Below are 22,032 nucleotides of genomic sequence, written 5' to 3' on the forward strand. Positions count from 1 at the left end.
TTTCCTTTAAAAACATCACTATGACAAACATATTTCCATGCATGGTCTTCAAACCGTGATGCATGTGATGAACACCAAGTTAAAGAGCTTGATGATCAAAGTACATTGTTAATAGTGCATGTAAATGATTTTGTCTATAAAAATATTTAAAAGTTCTTTTCTGTTCAAATCGAAATTTTTCCAGATTCCCATTAAGGTAATATGAACATCTGAAAAATTCGAAGAGTTTTTATCATTTCCGTGATTTATTAAAACTGTTGCAAGAAAACAAGGGCATAAATCACATAAAATACTTCCTGAGGTCTATAAATCCGGAATAAATTCTTTGATGCCCCCTATGGTGAATAATGACCTCTCATTAAATTTCACCGATTTATGTTGCTGTTTAGTATGATTTTCGATTTTCTTTTTGTTTGGGTGCAATAAATCACAAAACCACTTTAGAGAGTGTGAAAATCGTATCTAACAAATTTCGAAGCTCTTACCTATGGTGGGAGACTCATAAAAATAATTTAAGAAGTTTTCATCATGCCTTTCTATTTTTCCCAATTTTTGGTAATTATAATGGCCTAAAAATAGGAAAAATAGTTCTGATTATCCAAAATTCATGAAAATTTACCAAAACATCATGTTATACATTACGAGGTTATATAAAAACTTTGATGATTTTTCTCTACTATATACTATTTTTCTCCTCTTTTCTAAGGTTAAATACACTTAAATACACATAATTACCCAAAACCGGATTATACAATATGAAAACCACTTTTGGTATTTTTCCCAGATTACTTACACTGTAAATGATGTTACAAAAAATTTTGGTAATTTATTTTAACTGTTTATTATTTATTCTTCAATTAATTATTATTTAAGGGGATAAAACAAGGAAAAATAAAAATACCCACTGAAAAATATCTTTTATATTTTTCCCAGTCTAGTTATGTATAATAACAGTTAAATAAAAAGTTTGGACAATTTTGGAAACTGTTTTCTATTTATTTCAATTTTTATTGGAATAAATGCTCAAAAATCATAAAATATAATTAAACGTATTGGAAATCAATTTTTATATTTTTCCCAGCTTAGTAATGTGTAATAACAATAAAATAAAAAGTTTGAGAATTTTTATCCTTTGAATGTTATTTTTCATGAATTTATGTTGTTATAAAGGCTAAAAAAATTTGGAAAATAGTTAACCATATCAAAAATTCAAGGAATTTTTTTTGGAAAACCTCTATTGTATTTAGAATGAAAATACAAGATTTGACAATTTTTCGAAACTGTTTGATAATATTTTACATTTTTGGGAATTTAAAACACCTTTAAATGAGTTGAAACACCCTTAAATTTATATTACTAAATCTGGAAAATTAATATCCCAAAGTTGTATTAATCGCATGACTTGTAGAATTTCATCATTTCAGAAAAAGTGTAACCAATTAATATAAAATCCAATATTATAACATAAATTGACATTTCACTATATGTAGAGTTTAGTATATTAGCATTAGATTTCGACATGGAAACTCACTAATGTGTGTTTGATGTCGTAGAATCCTGATATTAAGATGTTGGTGTATTCCGAGGCACCACTTGTATTTACTTGAAACATTGTGAGTATTCACCAATCCCCTATTTCGATTTTTAAATGTTTTGGGGTGGAAAAGCATGTCCTAAACTATTTATATCCGTTGTATTTATTTAACTCGTGTAAACTTGGTTGCTATATTTAGCATATTTTGAGTATTCACACACTCCCCTATTTTCAATTTTTATGTTTTGGGGTGGAAAAGCATGTCCAGAAAAACTATTATTTGCATGTTGTATTTAAATTGATTTGTATCAAACATGATTGCTATTGTATTGCTATGTCTCTCTATGTATGTCTATGCAACACGGAACATGAGAACTTATCGTACTAAGGCCCTTCCCTTATCTCTAACCATTAACTCTTTGAGCCAATGGTCATTATGGATAGCGCTATTAGGAATTAACAACTCCTCACTCGCCCTATTGCTGGAGTGCATGATACCATATTCATCTATGGAACGATAAGCATAGATCTTGATAGGGCTTCAGTCATGGGTTTGGTTGAGACTCATTGTTTGCTCATACACATACAAACTCATTTCTCGTTATAGCAATAAACTTGTTATCAATAATAGCAATCAACTTTGTTTCTCATTAAAGCAATGTACTTGTATTTATGAAAAGCCATATTCCAAATCTTGATTTTATAACCTTGTGAACTCACCAACTATTTTCATAGTTGACGCTCGTTTTACATGCTTTTTCAGGAAATAATTAGTAAATGGATATAAAGATTCATCATCATAAGGCATGCTGCATCGTGTTGATGTTATTTATTAAGTTATATTTTGAACAACGTTATTTAGGAAAAACTTGTACTTGTTTCTTTTAAGCTATGGGTTGTAAACTTTTGAATATTGCTATGGTGATGTATCTTTATCTTTTGCAATGAAACCATTTCGCTGTCATATTGTCACACCCCAAAACCAAGAACGGCGGAAACGTTCTGGGGCGGAGGACGTCATGTAAAGTATCACAACACAGTAAATGTAAATAAGCAAACAACATCATCCATTGCATTAAATATATAATTTTAATACAAGCGTGTTCTTTACAGTTTTAGACACCAAAAATATAATACGAATCAAAATAATATGATGAGTCTTGAAATGCGCTCCATCTTCTCAAAAGCTGGCATCGGTACCTGTCTACTGATGACCTGAGAATACAAGTTATTTTGAAAGAGTTTATCAGCATTAAGCTGGTGAATTCATAAGTGTTTTAGTGTCGATGTTTGTTATCAAAACGTTTGCACCCGTCGCAAGAATGAGTTGTAAATGTATGTAAGTGTTTGTAAAAGTTTGAATCTCTCAGAAAAACCTATATTTTCTGTTAAAGTAGCCTTCTACCAAGGCTTAACTGTTTTGTATGCTCGTTTGATGTAAATGTGTGTAATTTCCCAAGTGTAACTATCTTTTAACAAAATATAGTTTGTACATTAAAGTTTAAGTGAGGTTATCACCAAAATGTAATGGGTAAATCATTGTAGTACTGTAGTTTTGTTTTATAGGAACTACTGCTGTACTAACTACCTTAAACCGGATTTATATTAAGGTATCATGTGATAAATTGCACCATACTATCGACTGGTAACAACGACATAAAGAACGGTCGTAATAACGGAATGACGTTTGGCACCCGCAGACCTGCAGGTCCGGCTGTAGCTAGCAGCAAGGTGTAGGATAGTCAATCCAGTATAGATCTATACGCAAACTCAACGCTCTCCCTCCAAGAGAATTTTGGCTATAACTCGGGCCATGACATTTAAGGCATGCTCCGATACAGTGGATCACATTTGTTATCGTATTCTTGTATATGTAATGAAATGTTTCTCGTTCTAGTATAGTTATATATGTTCTCATAGTATAGTTGTATATATTCTCTTCCTAGTATAGCCTCATGAATGAACTGACTCATTGATCTAGAAGTTGTAATAGTATGATTCTGTGTTACCCCGATGGTAACTTACTAATGGTGGGTCTAGTACGTATGAATATGGAAGTACTTTTATGTCTATATATGTATATTTGATATGTAATTAATATGGAAACAACCTTCGGATAGTCAGACGAAATCCCACCAGACCACATCTCAGTGCGCGAAAAGGAAATAGGGCGGATGGCCTTCTTAAGCCCTTTAAACATTACTTATATATCTATACATATATGGGCATGTAATTTATAAGTAGTAAAACAAAGTTTAAATAAAAGCATTTGATAAGTAAAAGAGTTTGTAAAACATTTTGAAGTAAAACAGTTTGAACAATGATAAAATCATTGGTTTCCTAGTTATTAATCACATGTGATTAATGCAATCACATGTGATCGAAGCAATAACTATAAGTATTTAACTTGTATTTCCCTTCCCCCCCCCCCCCCATAAAGTATTTAAACATTTAAAATCATTTCAAAGGTTGATTTAAGGGGGTATGAACTCACTTGGAAGTTTGAAGATAGCGAGATGGAAAACCGGGCAGAGTTTCGTCTCGGAAAACGGATTTTTCTCAGGATTCTCGGGAATCTCGGGAGTAAAATCGACTCTCAGGACTTGAGCAAAAAGACCAGAGCTTTGGGTTTGAACGAGCACGGAAATCGAGGCAAGATCGTGAGAGAAAGAGAAAAAATGAACAAAATTTTCGGAAAGGCTCGCATCCCTTTTATAGGGGGCTGAGAGGCACGCGTACACGGGGCGTACTCCCGTACGCGGCGCGTACGGGACGTCACTGCTGACCGCATCCTCGGCTGCAGTGCTTCGGTTCCTCCTCCAACAACAACTCCTAGAACAAAAACTTCTCACTATTGAACATCTGCTTGAGGGTAACTTGTGATGACATCATTTATAACAATTTGATGCGCAACATCAAAATAGCTCTACGATTCGAGGACGAGGAGTATGTGATCAAAAAAGAACTTATCGAGATTGATGAAACCAAATCTACTGCTACAGAATTAGCTGGGTATAGGAAGCACTGTAATGATGCAATTAAATTTTCTTGCATCATGGTGGAGACTATGACTCATGAGCTACAAAGGTTCTATGAGGATTACTTCCCATACGAGATGAACAATGAATTGATGGAAAAGTACCATCAACGAGCTCGTCAAGATAAGTATGAGGTAGTAAAGTCCCTTATCACTAACAAGATGAAAGATGGAGAGTCTGTCAGTAGCCACATGCAAAGAATGCAACGATACGTGGAACGCTTGCTAAAGCTTAATATGAATTTTGATGAGGAATTTGCTATTGATATAGTCTTGCACTGATTGCCCAATTGTTATGATCAGTTTATCCTAACTTATCATCTGAACAACCAAGAGACTACATTGGCTCAACTTCAAAACCTCCTATGAATTGTTGAAGTAGTAATGAAGGGAAAAAGTGTTGTATCCACCCCTGCTAGTGCTCCAGTCTTGACCATTGGGCAATGAAAAGGGGAGAAGAGGAAAGGTCTTCTAACCAGAATTAGAAGGGAAAGTCCCAAGTCGGTTCATCAAGCAATGGACCCTAAGGAAATGCTAGTTCTGATGCTCCCCCCACCTCTGATCCTGAAGAGGCTACTTGCTTTTACTACCACGAGAAAGGGCATTAGAAACAAAGATGTACGAAGTGCTTGCAAGATATTAAGGATGGAAAAGTGAAGCCAACCTCTTCAGGTATTTACACTATCTTATATAAAAACTCATCATATTCTCATTCTTGGGTCCTTGATACAGGATGGGTTTCACATTTTTTCTAATTTTCAGGGGCTAAGAAAAAGTAAGGATGTGGAGCATGGAAGGATAAACTTGATCATGGGAAATAGACGATCTTCACCTATTACCAACATTGGAGTTTATAACTTAGTTCTTAGTAGTGGGTTAGGTTTGGATTTGATAAGTTGTTGCTACTCGTCAGATATGACATGAAACATCATTTCATTTCATGATTTATTTAAACAAGAAGGTTTTAGATATACTTTCAATGATGAGAATGGATCTATTTTTGCTTTTAAAAATGATGTTTTTTACTTTGAGGCTTTACCTTGTGATGATGTGTATGAAACTGTTATGATTGTAGACAATTTAGGTAATGGTGTTTTCAAATTGATTAATCTAATGGTATAGACAAAGCATGCTTGTGGCATTGCCATCTTGGACATGTTAACAAGAAACACATCACCCAACTCCAATAGGATGGAGTGTTGGAATCATTTGACTTAAGGTCAGATGATACATGTGAGTCTTGTTTACTAAGGAAGATGAAAAAATCACCTTTCACTGGTTCTTGTGAAAGAGGTGAAGGATTGTTGAATCTCATACACATAGATGTGTGTGGGCCCTTCAGATCCACCACAAGGAATGAAAATCGATTATGTATGACTTATACTGATGCTTATAGCAGATATGGCTATATCCACTTAATCAAGCATAATTTAGAAACCTTTGAAAACTTTAAAGATTTCAAACAAGAAGTCGAGAATCAATTGTGCAGGAAGATCAAGACACTTAGATCCCATAGAGATGGTAATTATCTTAGTATCAAGTTCCACGACTACCTCAAAGAATGTGGAATAGTTTCAAAATTAACACCTCCTAGGTCTCCATAATCTAATGGTGTGGCTGAGAGGTGTGATCAAACCTTGTTAGACATGGTTCATTCCATGATGAGTCGAGCTTCACTTCCAATCACGTTCCGGGGGTATGCCTTAGACACTGTTGTCGACATTCTTAATCTTGTCCCAATTAAGAAAGTTTCCGAAACACCTCACGAGATGTGGACAGTGAAGGTTCCTTCGTTAGCATATATCAAGGTTTGGGGTTGTGAAGATTTCATTAGATAAGAGACTCATGACAAGCTTGAACCTAAAAGTGAGAGCTGTATTTTTGTCAGTTACCCACAAAAGTCCTTTGGATATTTGTTCTACAGACCTAGTGACAATGTGGTCTTTGTAGCATGAAGGGGAGTCTTTCACTAGAGAGATCTCATATGCAAAAAGGATAGTGGGAGTACAAGCGATCTTGAAGAAATGCATGAGTCAAACGATGAAGGAACCTATGAAAATGCTAGGGCCCAACCTGAGGAAGAAATTCCAGTTGAACCAATTGACGATTCACTATCTCTTAGGCATTTCAGTAGAGGTAGAATGTCACCTAAGTTTTATGGTTTCCATATTACTATAGATGGTGATACATTTATCAGTGATAGTATACTAGTAAATATTGATGAACCTTCTAACTACAAGGAAGCAATGGCGAGCCTTGAGTCTGCCAAGTGGAAAGAGGAAATGGACAGCGAGATCAAGTCCACGTATAACAAACAAGTTTGGAATTTGGTTGACAATGTACCAGGTCGTAAGACAGTTGGGTGCAAATGGATCTTCAAGAAAATGACGAGCATGGATGGAAAGTACACACTTTCAAGGCTCGATTGGCTGCAAAGGGATTTACTCTAACCCTAGGGGTTAACTATGATGAGACATTGTCACCAGTAGGTAAGATTAAATCAATTAGGGTAATGATATCCATAGCTGCGTTTCATGACTATCAAATTTGGCAGATGGATGTCAAAACCGCCTTCCTTAATGGGAAGCTAGCTGAGGATGTTTACATTAGTCATCAAGAGGGTTTTGTGGATGCAAAGTACCCCACTAGAGTGTGTAAGCTTGAGAAATCAATCTATGGATTGAAACAAGCTTCTCGCAGATGGAATCTTTGCTTTAAAGAGAAAGTCAAAGAGTTTGGCTTCTCTAGAAGTAAAGATGAGTCTTGTGTATATGTCAAATATAATGGGAGTATAGTAACTTTCCTGGTATTATATGTTGATGACATACTTCTTATAGGGAACGCCATTCCAACTTTTCAAGAAGTTTAGTCTTGGCTTGGAAAGTGTTTCGCTATGAAGGATCTAGGAAAGGCTGCCTATATTCTAGGGATAAGAATATTGAGAGACAGTGGTAAAAGACTAATTGGACTAAGTCAAAGGACGTATTTGGATAAAGTGTTATAACGTTTTAACATGGAGAATTACAAGAAAGGATAACTACTTATCCATAGTAATACCAAACTGAGTAAGACTCGGAGTCTGAGTACTGATGCAGAGATAGCAGAGATAACTCGATTTCAATATGCTTCCATCATTGGATTGATCATATATGTTATGACATGTACTCACCCTGATGTGGTTTTTATTTGAGCATGTTTAGTCAATATCAGGGAAATCCAGGTAGATCTCATTAGATAGAGGTCAAGAATATTCTTAAGTATCTGTGAAGAACTAAGGATTAGGTCCTTATGATTGGTGCCAATGATAACTTAAGAGTGACGGGGTATAGTGACACCAGTTTTCAGACATACAGAGACAACTTCCGGTCTCAATATGGTTGGGTGTTTACCTTAAATGGAGGAGCGGTAACTTGGAAACGTTGCAAATAGGAGACGGCGGCTGATTTAACCTGTGAATCAGAGTACATAGCAGCAATCGAAGCATCGAATGACGCTATATGGTTGAAGAACTTCATCGGAGACCTTGGTTTCTAAAAAAATAAAGAACGCTTTATCTTAAAAACACATTACAAAACTAATTTAAATTAACAACCATATAATTACAGACAAAACATCTAGGTTTCTAAAAAAATAAATGTTTGCAAATGTAATACTATTTTTAAATTTCAAAATTGTTTTAAGTTGTCCCGTGTAGTACACGGGTTATAACCTAGTGTAAATATGAATAAAACAAAGAATAAAAATGTAAATATAATTATGCTCGATTAATCCCGTGAGTTTCACAAGCCGGGTATTCCAATACTCGACATCGGCTCAATTACATACTCGGGTAGCTCAAGCTTGAGCTGGGCTTGAATCAAATCAAATTTTGAATAACTTTCGAGTATCTCCTGCGTTGGCTAACTCAGTTATGTACTCGGGTAGCTCAAGCTTGAGTCGGGCTTGAATCAAATCAAATTTTGAATAACTTTGGAGTATCTCCCGTGTTGGCTAACTCAGTTAGCCCCCATCATGAAAGGCATTGTGGTGGTGTGCACCGAGAGAGCAGTGCTCGCAAACTAAGATATTCCATATTTCTATGTTTCTATGCATCCATAATGAGAGTAGTAACGATATGGGGGTGTAGGTATGGTGGGTCTCTTCAGTATCTATATAAAATAATAATAAACAAATAAAAATTATAAAATGGTAAAAAAAATCTTTTGCATGGGTTAGGGACTAACACCAAGCAAAATGACACAACCTTCGTAAAACACGGAGATCATTTATGTAATTTTGTTTATACATAGTATGCCAACTATTTATGTGATTTTGTCTATACAAAATACGATGAGGACCATTTTACAAGTTTATCTTATTTTGCTTTTGTATTTTTGTTTATATATATATATATATATATATATATATATATATATATATATATATATATATATATATATATATATATATATATATATATATATATATATATAGAAAGAGAGAGAGGTTCATATGAAACCATCATATTTTGTGAAACATAAGAACATAATCCTAATCATTCATTTTGAAAATAAAAAATATAAATTTCGTTATTTATTTTATCCAATTTTTTTTTTTAAATTACTGTTTTTTTCAAAATATACGTGAAATATTCTAATAGAATATTATATTGTATATATTTAAATTGAATTTTTAGAATATTAAACTATAAATATAAAAAAAATTCTAATAGAATATTAGAATATCCGAACAAATCTATCAATCCAAATAGAATATTATAATATTTTAATATATCTATCAATTTTAGTATATTAGAATACTCTAAAATTCTAAAAATTCAATTTGATTGTTTACATTGTAATATTCTATTAGAATATTTCACTTATATTTGAAAAAAAAAAAAAAAAAAAAAAAAAACTGATGATTTTTTATTTTATTTTATTTTTATTTTTTTGGTTAAATTAAATAACAAAAATAATATTATTTTTTTTTTTGGCTTTTTCCTTTTATTTTGTAAGTTAATATTTTTTAGTATTATGTTGATCTCCAAGATTAGTGGTTAGGATTGCGTCTCCATTTCTCACAAAATTAACATGGTCTTAAATTAACCTCTCTCTCTCTCTCTCTCTCTCTCTCTCTCTCTCTATATATATATATATATATATATATATATATATATATATATATATATATATATATATATATATATATATAATATCGCATATAATTATATAAAAAAATCAAAACATTCTATTCGGAAAACATATTTATCATGGCACTTTCAAATTTAATTACCAATATAATTTTGTTTTTCAACTAAAAGGTAAAATATGGTTATTAGTTTTTATTGTTTGCAAGTTTAAGATTGACTTACATCAAATCCTTACAAGTTAAATGATTAAATGTATATAAAAAATATGTCTAAATGTAAACAAAATGAAAGATTTTTTATTACCCTAATAAGTCATTTTCCTCTCTTTTAATAACGATTTTTTTTCATATTTGTTTGTATTATTTTTTTCAAACATTATTTTTAAAATCTCCACAATTTCTTAAATATTAATTAGATATTGATCAATTCTAAACTTTACTTTTTAATTAATAAATATGTTTTTGTTTTTAAAAAATTTTCTATAGCCCCTTATAACTTTTGTCATTTACTTTTGTAGATATATAATATTTTTAAAGTAAATACTAGCTAACAATGATATTAAATAAATTAAATATATAACAATAAGTATGGAGGGTTTTTTAAAAAAATAAAAATAAAAATATTAATTAGCAAATAAAAAACAAAAAAAAATCTATATGATGTAGGTGTTTTCAAATTATTACAACCTTCAAATACTTTTAAATTAGAAGTTTATAAACTTTTAATTTTTTTAATACAACGTTTTAAACTATTATTTAACGAAAGTGTTTTAAAATGTTATAAAAAATTATTAAATTGTCATATGAAGATACTTTAAAATGTTATAAAGAAAGTTTAAAAATAACTATATGAAAGTTATAAAAAAAATTGTATGAAAATGTTAAAAAAAAAAATCAAAAATTTGTAAGAAAACATTTATAAATATTTAGTTTAAAATTACTTGTATTAAAATTATAAAATAATATAAAAAAAAGTTTATATATATATATATATATATATATATATATATATATATATATATATATATATATATATATATATATATATATATATAAACAAAATTTATAACATTATATTAGAAAAATCTCTTAGAAAAAGTATCATAAAAATATTGTAAGAAATTATAAAAAAATCTTTAAGAAATTTATAAAAAAAAGATTATTCACGTTTAAACAATTTTTTTTTGTATATATTTGTCAATTTAACTTATTAAATGTGTTAACATATTATCATTATCTCCTTCTACAATCTTTTTTTTTATTAAATACAACTTCAAAAAAATTAAGTTGTCTAAACGTGAACAATGCTCGCAAATCATTTTCCTTAATTTTCTGTGGTTAGTCTTTGCAGCTAGGAATGAGCAGACCGGTCGGAACAAAACCGGCACTGAATCAATCGTTCAGTGCACGAGGCGGTTCTCAATTTCAGCTTCAAGGTTTAATCGTTTGTCAGTTCCAATTGCACCTGTTTCGCTGAAAAAGCCAGACCGACCAAGGAGGCCAAAAGACAATCTTTTTTTATTAATTACGGCTTCAGAAAACATACTAACTACTACTTTATATTGTCGTATTGTAATTTGACAAAAGGTTTGGTTCAACGCTGTAGGTGATAGCCAAGGGTAACGGGGGTGGGTCTAGTTCAACATCAATGCCATAGCACAGATTGAAGGAGAGGTGATGGATGGAAGGATTTTTTTAATGAGGGAGGGCGTTATTTAAATTTAGAATTAAGAGTAATTAAACTAAATAAATAAAGGATAGAAATGTCATTTCGTATATGGCAAGGAACAACCACGCAAGAATGTAAGAAATTAAAACCATTGAGAAGTAGTTTTAAATGTTGTTTGTTTTTTTGAAGTTAAAATATCTGCAGTCTGCAGACCACATCTGCAAGCCTCTGCAGTAGAAGAGGTGGAATGCCTGCGGCTGTTAAAATAAATTGAATTTTTAAACTTAATTTCATATCATAAACATTAAAAATTTTAATGCATTTTTTTTAAAAAAAAAAGAAAAAAGAAACTGCACGGTAGCCAATGTTTTTTTTTTTTTTTTGTTTAGGTTAAAATGACATCTGAAGACCTTTGAAGACAGTGGCTCATATCTGCACCAGGAAGACCTCGCGCAGACGTTTTCTGATCTGCGCACTTCCAAAAAACAAACAATCTGGGCATATGTCTGCGCGGGACAGACAAAAGTGGTTGCGCACATCTTCACACAAAAACAAACAGCCCCTTAGGCTCCTCAAAAGGATAAGCCAAACAGCCCCTTAGGCTCCTCAAAAGCATAAGCTTTATCAACGGAGTTATATTAGTGTTAGATAAATAGATAGATTTCTTGCCAGAAATATTGTTTATTAGTCTAAAAATCAAAAGATGGAGAAAAACTCTTTGCTGAAGATATAGGTAAAGAATTCTGAAAGGACTATTTCTTGAAAAATAAGTCAGAGAAAAACCTGCAAAAAATCTCCGAAGGTGGAAGGGATTATGCGTGAACCCCAGAAAGTGAAGATTAGAAGGGCAGGAGTGATTATAAAACATAGAATAAGAAAATTAGGAAAAAGAAAAGAGGGAGAAAAAGGTCCCTTGCATAACAAAACTACCTACATAATCTTTCATCATGATAATAATAAAACATAGCAGTTGATATCATAACATCACAAATTTTATAATCTGTGTACTTAAGGCCTTACAAGGATACAACAGATGGCCTGAAATCTGAACATGAACACCAAACATATAACAGATACAAAATGAACTCATTCAACCAACAAGCCACCCATCCCTGATGAAACATCAACTAATAGACTGAACTATTAATCAATTAATGCAGAAAATCTCCTAACTTTCATCTAAAACAGGGGAAAATAATGATCTTAGTTTCTTCACATGTATATTGGCTGTAGTATGAGAGAGACATGATAACAGTGTATAAGAAGATGAATAATCATAACCATGTTTATCCTAAAACTAGTATGTAATTACAGGTCTAATGAAAAACACACAAGCATTCACATGAAGATGATGGCAGAAACCTGTAATGCAATTTGCCAATTTTCCATATCATCAACGACATGTATTATTTGTCACTAACAATCATTAATTGAAAGAACACCATATAACGAAGATTAAGTACACAAAATGAATTATGCATTTGCTTACATGCGAAAAATCGTCAACCAGCTTTTAAGCGTCTGACCTCGAGATCAAAACTGTAATAGAAATGGATCCCATTTAGGGTTTAGATGGGTACGTATCGCTTCAAAACCTGCTTCCCTGTCACTGCCAGCCCTACCGTTATTCCACCAATAGCTCCAGCAACTGCGGCGGATCTAGGACCTGCCGCCGCCTTATAAAGAGCTCCGGTACCCAACCCCGCCACCACGCTGTTGATAATATCATCTGTATCCCGAATATGAACCATCCCGCTCTCCAAACCGGCATACAACAACCCGATCACACCCGCCCTATTCCCGATCTGCCGACCAGAGTGACCCGAGGCGTTAAGGATCCGATTAACTCTAAGCTTCATGGTATCTCCGGCTTCAGAAGCCTTGACTCCCTCGACTAAACCTTTTCCGGCACCGAGTACGGCGCCGCCGAGGTAACCGATACCGGTGTAGTATGTGAGATTTTCACTCCAACTACGGCGTTGAGCGATGGATTCTTCTTGGAAGAGGTATTCGGGGGACGTTGGGAGTTTGTATAGGGTTTGTGCAGGAACTTTAAGGTCTTGGTAAGGGTTGTATAGTCGCCGGTTACGGTGGTCGTCGTTTCCATCGTGATTTGAATGACTTGGCTGGTAAGACATGGCGGAATTAGGTTTAGGGTTTCGATAATTGTGAGAATCTGAGCCTCCGAGGGTTTGTTTGTAGGAGGAGGAACAGAGGGCTCTTCAAAAACCGGAGTCGGTTTAGCGTTTTTAGTATATGGGTTTAGACGTTAGACCGGTTTATTAACAAAGGTATCAAACCCGTGATCCAGAACCTTCCCAAAATATTCTCTTTATGCACATGTTATGTTCGGTTATACCTATATTTGTTCAGAGAAAATGACGTACGTCCTATGTAGTTTTTTGGTTTTACATTTTTAGTCATTTAAGTATTTTGATACTATTTTGATGGTTTTACGAGGGAATCAAGTCCTTTTTATCGGATCATTTAAGTTCTTTTGGCTAAAATAAAAGGGTCACTCGGTTACCTATTTATCAGCATTAGTTGATCAATTCCCCTAAATTGACTTTGAATTTTTCCAATTTGTTGATCAAAATTGTCACAACACCAATTGTGCTCTCTTTGAGTTCTTTTTTGGAGAGTTCAATGAAGCTTCTTTGATGGTGGTGCCTTTGACTAGCCCTCACTCCATCAAACCTTATTCATCGCAAAATCAAATCTCAAGGAAATTAGACCATGCTCTCGTTTGTCTCATTTGTCTAGCAAAAAATGTGAAAGGAAAAGGGCCAAGGTGGATCAACGGCTTCAGAGGGGGTGTTTGTCTTTGAAGTCGACCGGTAAGGTGGAGGGTGGGACAGAAACCGATTTCCGGAGATCAAGCTTTTATATCGACGTTGTAGAGACTAAAAACGATAGCAATAGTTGTAGGGCAATCCCAAGTGGGAGTAGTAACTTAGAGCCTGCAACTCCAACAAAATCAACAAAAAAGATGGAAATAGAGTCTAAAAAGTTAAACCATAAATCGTTAAGTGATAAAATAGACAATAGACACTGAAGATACATTCGATCCATAAAGAGTTTATCGGGTTAAGGAACTTCAAAAAACAGCTCGGTATCTGGTAAATTAAGTGACGGGGTTAGAAGCAGTACAATAACAAATGGGAGTAGTAAAATGAATGAAAGAATGGATCTTGTTGAGAGTGATAAGAGCAGTATGTGTAGAGGAAGCACATTCACCGATGTAAGTGATGAAAGCAGTTGTAGTGGTTTAAGAAGTAGTGTGAGCAAACCATATAAATCAAACGATTCAAGATGGAAAGCAATTCAGGCCGTTAGATCAAAAGACAGGGTTCTGGTGACCTCTAGATCTTTGCCTTCCAGTCCAGCTAACAAGAATACGAAGGGGAAAGAGACAGATCGGTGATGGGAAGGCTGCAGAGATCGATAGAAGGAGGTGGGGAGGTTGATTTTCGGTGGCCTTCAACTTCGATTACGCCATCATCATAGTTGATATGGTGTTTAAGGGTAGAAACATCTCACACATGGGTGTTTGTGGTGGTGTTGCTTGGCAGGAGGAAGAAGGGAGGGGCCTAAGTTTTGGGTATGTGGCACTCAAGCCGGTTATAGCATGTCAAGAGGACTAAAAAGACAGGTTGACCACGAGTTTGTTCCTTCATAAAGTCACTTAAAAAGTTAAGGGACTAAAAAAGTTTATAGGGCGCATACGTCATTTTCCCATTGTTACTATAAAAAGTTAAATTTCATAAAAGATCATTGTACTTTAAAATTTACTAAAGGTTTTTTCATATAACATTTGAGATATATGTTTTATGAATTATTTTTGTAAAGTAAAAAATAAATATTTGAATTCTATAAAGACCATCACATAGGCTGAAATTTGTCGGGTATTTTTTAAATCTAGAACTCCAAATCCATTTAATTGTTGTACAATGAGTGAGATGGCAAACGGGCAACAACCTGTGTTGCTAAGCCTTTTTGTATGGTAAATTTAATTCTTTTAAAGACTACATCCGAAGATCTAAGGGATATAACATTATTATGCATGATCTGTTGTACTCTATTAAGAAGTTCTACCTCATCCGGCGCGAGGAAACCAAACGTATCAAATGCAAATGGTATGACCACATGTTGATTTTCCATGCATGATTTTTCATGTTTGGTGACTTTACTTGTAGCTGCTTTTAAAGCAACATGTCATGCCGTGAAACCCCCATTCCTCAAGCCCACGAGATGGGATACCCCTATAAGGTCCACACATGCATGTTTCCCTCTAATCCATTCAAAAATAAAATGTCAGCCAGTCTGAGGGTTGACCTTCCTTCTGTCGGGTCAGTTAATAAATTAACAAGTGCCTCTTTCTTAGCGGAAATCTCGGCACGTTTAAATATGTCAAACAAAACATCCCTAACCATATTATGCCTATATTTGAACCCCAAGAGTTCTTTACAGTGAACTGTATGCTCTCCAAAAGAGTCCAAACATGCCTTACGACACACCGACATATCTCATCAGCTGGGAATATGGGAATCATGAGTCAATACTTGAGGATAGTACGATACTCCACGGGAGACATATGTTAGCCAAGCCCATCTATAGGGATAGCTAGAAGAAAATCTTGAGTATGTGGTGCACGTAAGCACTAGAAAACCACTTTTTGTCAAGCCGTCATGTCGATATGCACTTCCATATCTTGGACAATTTTACGAAAAAGGCACTCGCCAGTGTATTATGGGATTTAGGGGGTATCTTTAGTAGTAAAACTTTTAAGGTCAAAATATGGAAGCTTGTTACGAAGAGATGCCAAGGCACAATCATAATCATAATCCATATCATATATGTTGCTATCTCGTAAGATGTGGTATTGCAATACCCAAAGATTTGGCCCTTAAGGCAACAAAAGCATATGAGGTAGCCTCTACTACCGAGTATAAACCCAAACATCTAAACCTAATGGGTAAGGAAGCAATTCACCATTGTAAGTCGCCAAAGAAAGGGCCACCACAAACCACAATGTCCTCGATCGCCCTGTGCAACCCATTGTAAAAGAATATTGTCGCCGCCTCCATGTGAACGGGTTGGCACGTCCTCAACCCAAAGAATAGCTTAGCAATACCCATACAAGGCCAAAGCAGAATGAGCTCACTCTGGGGGTCAGACAATTGTAGAAGACGGCGCATCAAATTCACAGCATTTTCGGCTCTCTTTATAGCTAAGTTGCGAATGGAACTAGCATATTTACTAACAACTCCCCCAAGAAGTTTCACCTCCAAAGGCGGCCTTCTGATTCCAACCGGGAATAGCACCTCACATAACTTCCTACCGTCAATTAAGGGCCAAAAGAGCTCTGATTTTCTTGATATTCAGCTGAAGGCCTGATTTTGGGCCAAACGTCGTAATGATCTCCAATGCTTTGGCCACCTCCTCCGAATCTCCGATAAGTGTGCCATCATCAAGGTACCATGCATGGAGAAGAATCTTACAATTGTCTCTAATATTATGCAAGAGCGGGGCAACATAAGGTCAAAGAGAAGTGGTCCCAAGGGGTCTCCTTGTTGAACCCCAGTAGTTGACCAAATATGTGTGTTGCCTAGATACAACCTTGTTGCTTGATCATATAGGAATTCTACCCACAAGGATATAGAGGGACACCTCAATCTGACCTCATGAAATAATGCGGATCTGTCAACAAGGTTAAAGGCATTAGAGAAGTCCACGGTAAGCATGGAGAGAGATCCGTCATCGTGGCGCTCACTCAACAACCTATTGGCGCTATGTAATACGACCTCAGTGCCACCCGACACCCCGACTCCGAACTGAAAATCATTGAGATACTTGACCATTTCTTTATCAACACCTTTCATATCCAACTTAAAAACCAAACGTCTCCATATAGTACCTGCTGCAATAGGTCGTATTTCCTTGTCAGGTTTTAAGAGCAACGTGAAAGGAGCAAAGGCAACAAATTCTGCCAAACTCGAAGGGCATCTTCCCCTAGCTATTTTAAAATTTTATTTTTATGAATTAACCGTTATATTTTGGTTTGTGTTCATTTGACGAAAAGAAGTTCCAAGTTCATGAACAATAATATAATTGTGACCGAGCAATTAACAAGGAAAGATAATGTCTATGGTTACAACTAGTTGGTAGTATTACTATTAATATTAGTGTCCTTTTGGGTTACACACAAGAACAAATATAAGTAACATTGGTTAAAGAATAATTATATGGATCTGGTTTGTTGATTAATTAAGTATTTAATTAATTAAATGAAAGTTGTAGATCTAGACGGACCTAAGTGTAAGAATCGGATGTTCAGATAATTACCAAAGATAAGGATAATTACTTAGTTACCAAGTAATTATCTCTTAGGGTTTAAATCATTCCCTATAAATATAGACACATAGAACATAATTTGAGAGCTGATGAAACACTGAAAACCCTCAAAAAAATCGGTGGTGCTCTTAATTCTCGAAAACCTGTTGGAGCAAGTAATGATCTATAATGTTGAGTGATTTATTAGGTTAGAATATTCTCTTGTGTGAAAAGCATTCATTTCACTAGTATATAAAGTGAGGGTGTGTGGTCATTTGTAAGTGTGCACCGTGTAGACTTTAGGTTATAGAGTGTTTAGTTGAGGAACTGTGACATCCCCTATTTTTTAGAACAAAAAAAAATCTTTACGTTTTAAAATCATAATATATTTGTTTGCGGAAAATCTCAGTCCAATAAAACATTTTGTGGAAATTGTCTCGTTGTATTAAAATATTTTTGAGTAAAGATTTTATTTCAAAATACAAAAACTCTAAGGATGTCATAATCAATACATAGCATTGTTACAACGTAAATACCTAATGGTATTGAGCAATATTGCATTTTGTCTCTTAATCACTCGACATCTTAAACAAATCCTAGCAGCGTTAACCTTGTTACATGTGATACATATAATTTGATTTTGTCATGTTGGTAAACTTGGTGAGACACATATGGTTTTCAACCCCAGAATATTATTATGATGATAATTTATAGTTATCAAACATGCAAAACCATCAGTTGCCAAACGATATAGATCTCTCTCTCTCTCTCTCTCTCTCTCTATATATATATATATATATATATATATATATATATATATATATATATATATATATATATATAACCTAACACCTATACATACTCATCCCAACCGATTCTCATAAATCGTAGTCCATGATTATTAGGGAGAATCAACTCTCCTGGGGAATCATTTAAAGCAATGGTTAGACTACACAATTAGGGGCTTCCTTGGTTGGTGTAAGTTATAAAGTGTATTTAAGCCATTAGGGTAGTTAATGAATATGGTATCCCCCATAGATCTATCATCAACTCATGATAATATTGATAATCATATTTATCCCAACGATCTCATCATAAAATAATCCAATAATCTCTCATGGATATATCATGCGTACCTCTCATACTTAATCAACTCTCATTTACATTATCATACAATACACAATTCATATAATTCATATCTAAATATTCAATAACTTATAAAGATTAAACTTTACTTTTATATTAACAATATCATAAGTAAGTTAAAGTTACTCACCTTGTTCAAGGCTTATGTAGGTGATATTCCAAGCTTGGACGTTCCTTGTTCAACCTCTTCTTTGGATTTCCTATTGCCACACCCCGCTAAAGCAGAAACGCAAGATATGTGTGACAACCCGATATTTCAACTCTTTGTAGTGACCTAAAAAGTCAAGTATTGTAACCACTTTTGAGTTAATAAAATCAACTTCGATATTAAAAAGTCCAAAAAGTTCCTATTTAAATTTCTTCTATGTTTAAATGTCATCAAACCATGATCGTACGTAAAAGGAACGTCCAAATCCGACTTCGTATATTGAAGTTATGATTTTTCCAAGTTCAGCTTAGCAACAGACAGCTAAAAACTCGAATCGGAGATCGAGCGACTTTTGACCGAAATGACCTAAATGAGAATCGAAGGTCTCGTCAATGGTATTTCAGCGGTAAAAAGTCTGGCAAAAACCGACGTCAGATAAAGAAGTTATGAATTTTTAAAGAAATTCCTTAATCACGTCATTTTAATAAATAAATAATAAAAATAATTTCGGAATTTGCCAACGGAATATAAACGAAAGTTGTAGATCGTAGTCTCACCTTCGCGGGGATATAAAGAACGTCGAAAACGGAGTTCGTATGAAGGAAATATGAATTTTTGAAGTTTGATAAATAATTTATATATAATTTTTATTAAAAATTCGGTATTATCCGGAGGGGAGTCAGCCTAGGGCCGTAGTACGGGCCGCGTACCCTCGTAAGAAACACAACTATGTCATGTCCGAAGACCGAAAATAATGTTTGATCAAGTCAAATCGCAACAAGAACATGTATCCTCTTACCGTCAACATGATTGTTGGCAAGCCTCAATTATGAATTCTCTCTAAGGCAGTTCCTGATGTCAGTTGGTTATGGAATCGAAGGCTTGCTTATCTAAACTTTCGATATATGAACGATCTTGTTTCCGGTGAAATGGTCAGAGTTTTGCCTCTCCTCAAGTTTGAAAACGATCATCTATGTGCTGCCTGTGAGTGTGGGAAGCAGTCAAAGAAAGGTCATTTTGTCATCATCGAAAAATCGATCTTGGAGCCGTTAGAATTGCTTCAAATTGATTTATGTGGACCTTCCACTGTAAAAAGTCTACATCATAAGAAATACATTATTGTGATTGTGGATAATTTTAGAAGGTTCACCTGGGTTTTCTTCCTCAGGTTCAAGTCAGAAACCGCCTCGGAACTTATTACCTTCATTAAGGATATTGAAGTTCTAGTGAAATTTCCTGTTCGTCGAATATAAAGTGATAATGGCTTTGAGTTTACTAATGTTACCATTGAGAACTTCCTATCCGAGAAAGGTATTGACCACAATTTCTCCACTCCATATACCCCTCAATAAAACGGTGTAGTCGAAAGACGCAACAAAACTTTAGTTGAAGCTACTCGATCGATGTTCAATTTTGCAAATCTTCCACTGTATCTCTGTGCTGAAGCTGTATCAACTGCATGCTTTACTCAAAATCATAGCATCATCAATCGATGCCTCAATATGACATCGTATGAAGCCATGAATGGTCGTAACCAGAGTATCTCGTTTCTTCATGTATTTGGCAATCGGTGCTTTATCAAGAACAATCATGATCAGCTCACGAAATTTCAACCAAAAGCCGATGAAGCAATTTTTCTTGGATACTTAGCAAAATCAAAAGCTTATCGGGTTCTGAATCGACGAACTCGTGTTCTTGAAGAATGATTTGATGTCACCTTTGATGAAAACTACGTTCGGAATTCTGGCCCAACCCATGTCACAACTCACATCATGGAGTCCGATGCTTTATTGCTAGGATGTCCGAATCCTCAAATAATCTATGAAGTCGATTTTAAAACTATTTTCGGACCATCGAAAACTGCTCTTGATTTAGAATCTCGATCAAGACAATCATCATCTATCATAGCTCCTATCTCACAAAATGTTTCTGGTTCGACTCCCACATATCCTCCATTTGATTCTGAACCAATTCAAACTTCTCAAGTTGAGGGGGAGAATGGATTTCCATTTATTGAATCAATGTTGAAGGGTTCCAAGATGCAACAGATCAATTTATTGATTTCAATATCTATTCTCAACAACAATGACAACGTCAACATCTTTGACTTCCTGGACAAAAATGATGTTGATATCTCCGGTTCAGAAGTTCAGGGGAACATCATCCATAAATTCAAGTTCTTCAGGGGGAGCAACACAAACCTATTGTTGATGTCGAATCATGTGCTGGAGAAGAGCTTCCGAAACTACACATCTGGACCAAGGATCATCCTCCAAACTAAGTCATTGGAAATCTAAATGTCGGTATTCAAACTCACTCTGCCACTAATATCCAAAATGAATGTTATTTCTCGGCATTTATCTCAACGGTTGAACCAAAAATCCATCAAAGAAGCACTTGAACATGCTAACTAGATTACAACAATGCAAGAAGAGTTGGCAGAATTTGGCTGAAATAAAGCGTGGATTCTCGTTCCTCCTCCTCAAGATCATCCCATTGTAGGTACGATATGGGTGTTCCAAAACAAGCTAGACGATGCAGGAGTTATCATTCAAAACAAAGCAAGATTGGTGGCCAAAGGATTCACGTATATTGAAGGACTTGATTATGATGAGACCTTCGCTCCTATTGCCCGTCTTGAAGGTATTAGAATTTTTCTTGCTTATGCAGCTTATAAAGGCTTTAAAGTTTACCAAATGGACATTAAGAGTGCTTTTCTTAAAGGTGAACTTGATACCGGAGTGTATCTCCAACAACCTCACGGTTTTCTCAATCCGTCTTGCCCGAACTATTGCTACAAGCTTCGAAAAGCTGTTTACGGCCTCAAGCAAGCTCCTCACGCCTGGTACGAGACTTTCATCAACTTTCTCAAGTGTTCTGGTTTTCAAACAGGAATTCTAGATCCTAACCAATTCCAAAGATCAAATGGAAAACATCTCATGCTGGTTCAAATCTACGTTGACGATATCATTTTTAAATCCATGGATTCCTTAATGGTCGCTGATTTTGCCAAGTTAATGGTTAGTCGGTTCCAA

At 34.6% G+C, this 22,032-nt stretch overlaps 1 pseudogene; it reads right to left on the minus strand.

The window, feature by feature from the left end:
* Positions 1-12,707: 12,707 nt before the first annotated feature.
* LOC145042831 (mitochondrial import inner membrane translocase subunit TIM23-2 pseudogene) lies at positions 12,708-13,655 on the minus strand (annotated as a pseudogene).
* Between the last annotated feature and the right edge of the window lie 8,377 nt (positions 13,656-22,032).

Source organism: Lactuca saligna, chromosome 4 (genome assembly GCF_052625555.1).
Source record: "Lactuca saligna cultivar CGN05327 chromosome 4, ASM5262555v1, whole genome shotgun sequence".
Classification (NCBI taxonomy): domain Eukaryota; kingdom Viridiplantae; phylum Streptophyta; class Magnoliopsida; order Asterales; family Asteraceae; genus Lactuca; species Lactuca saligna.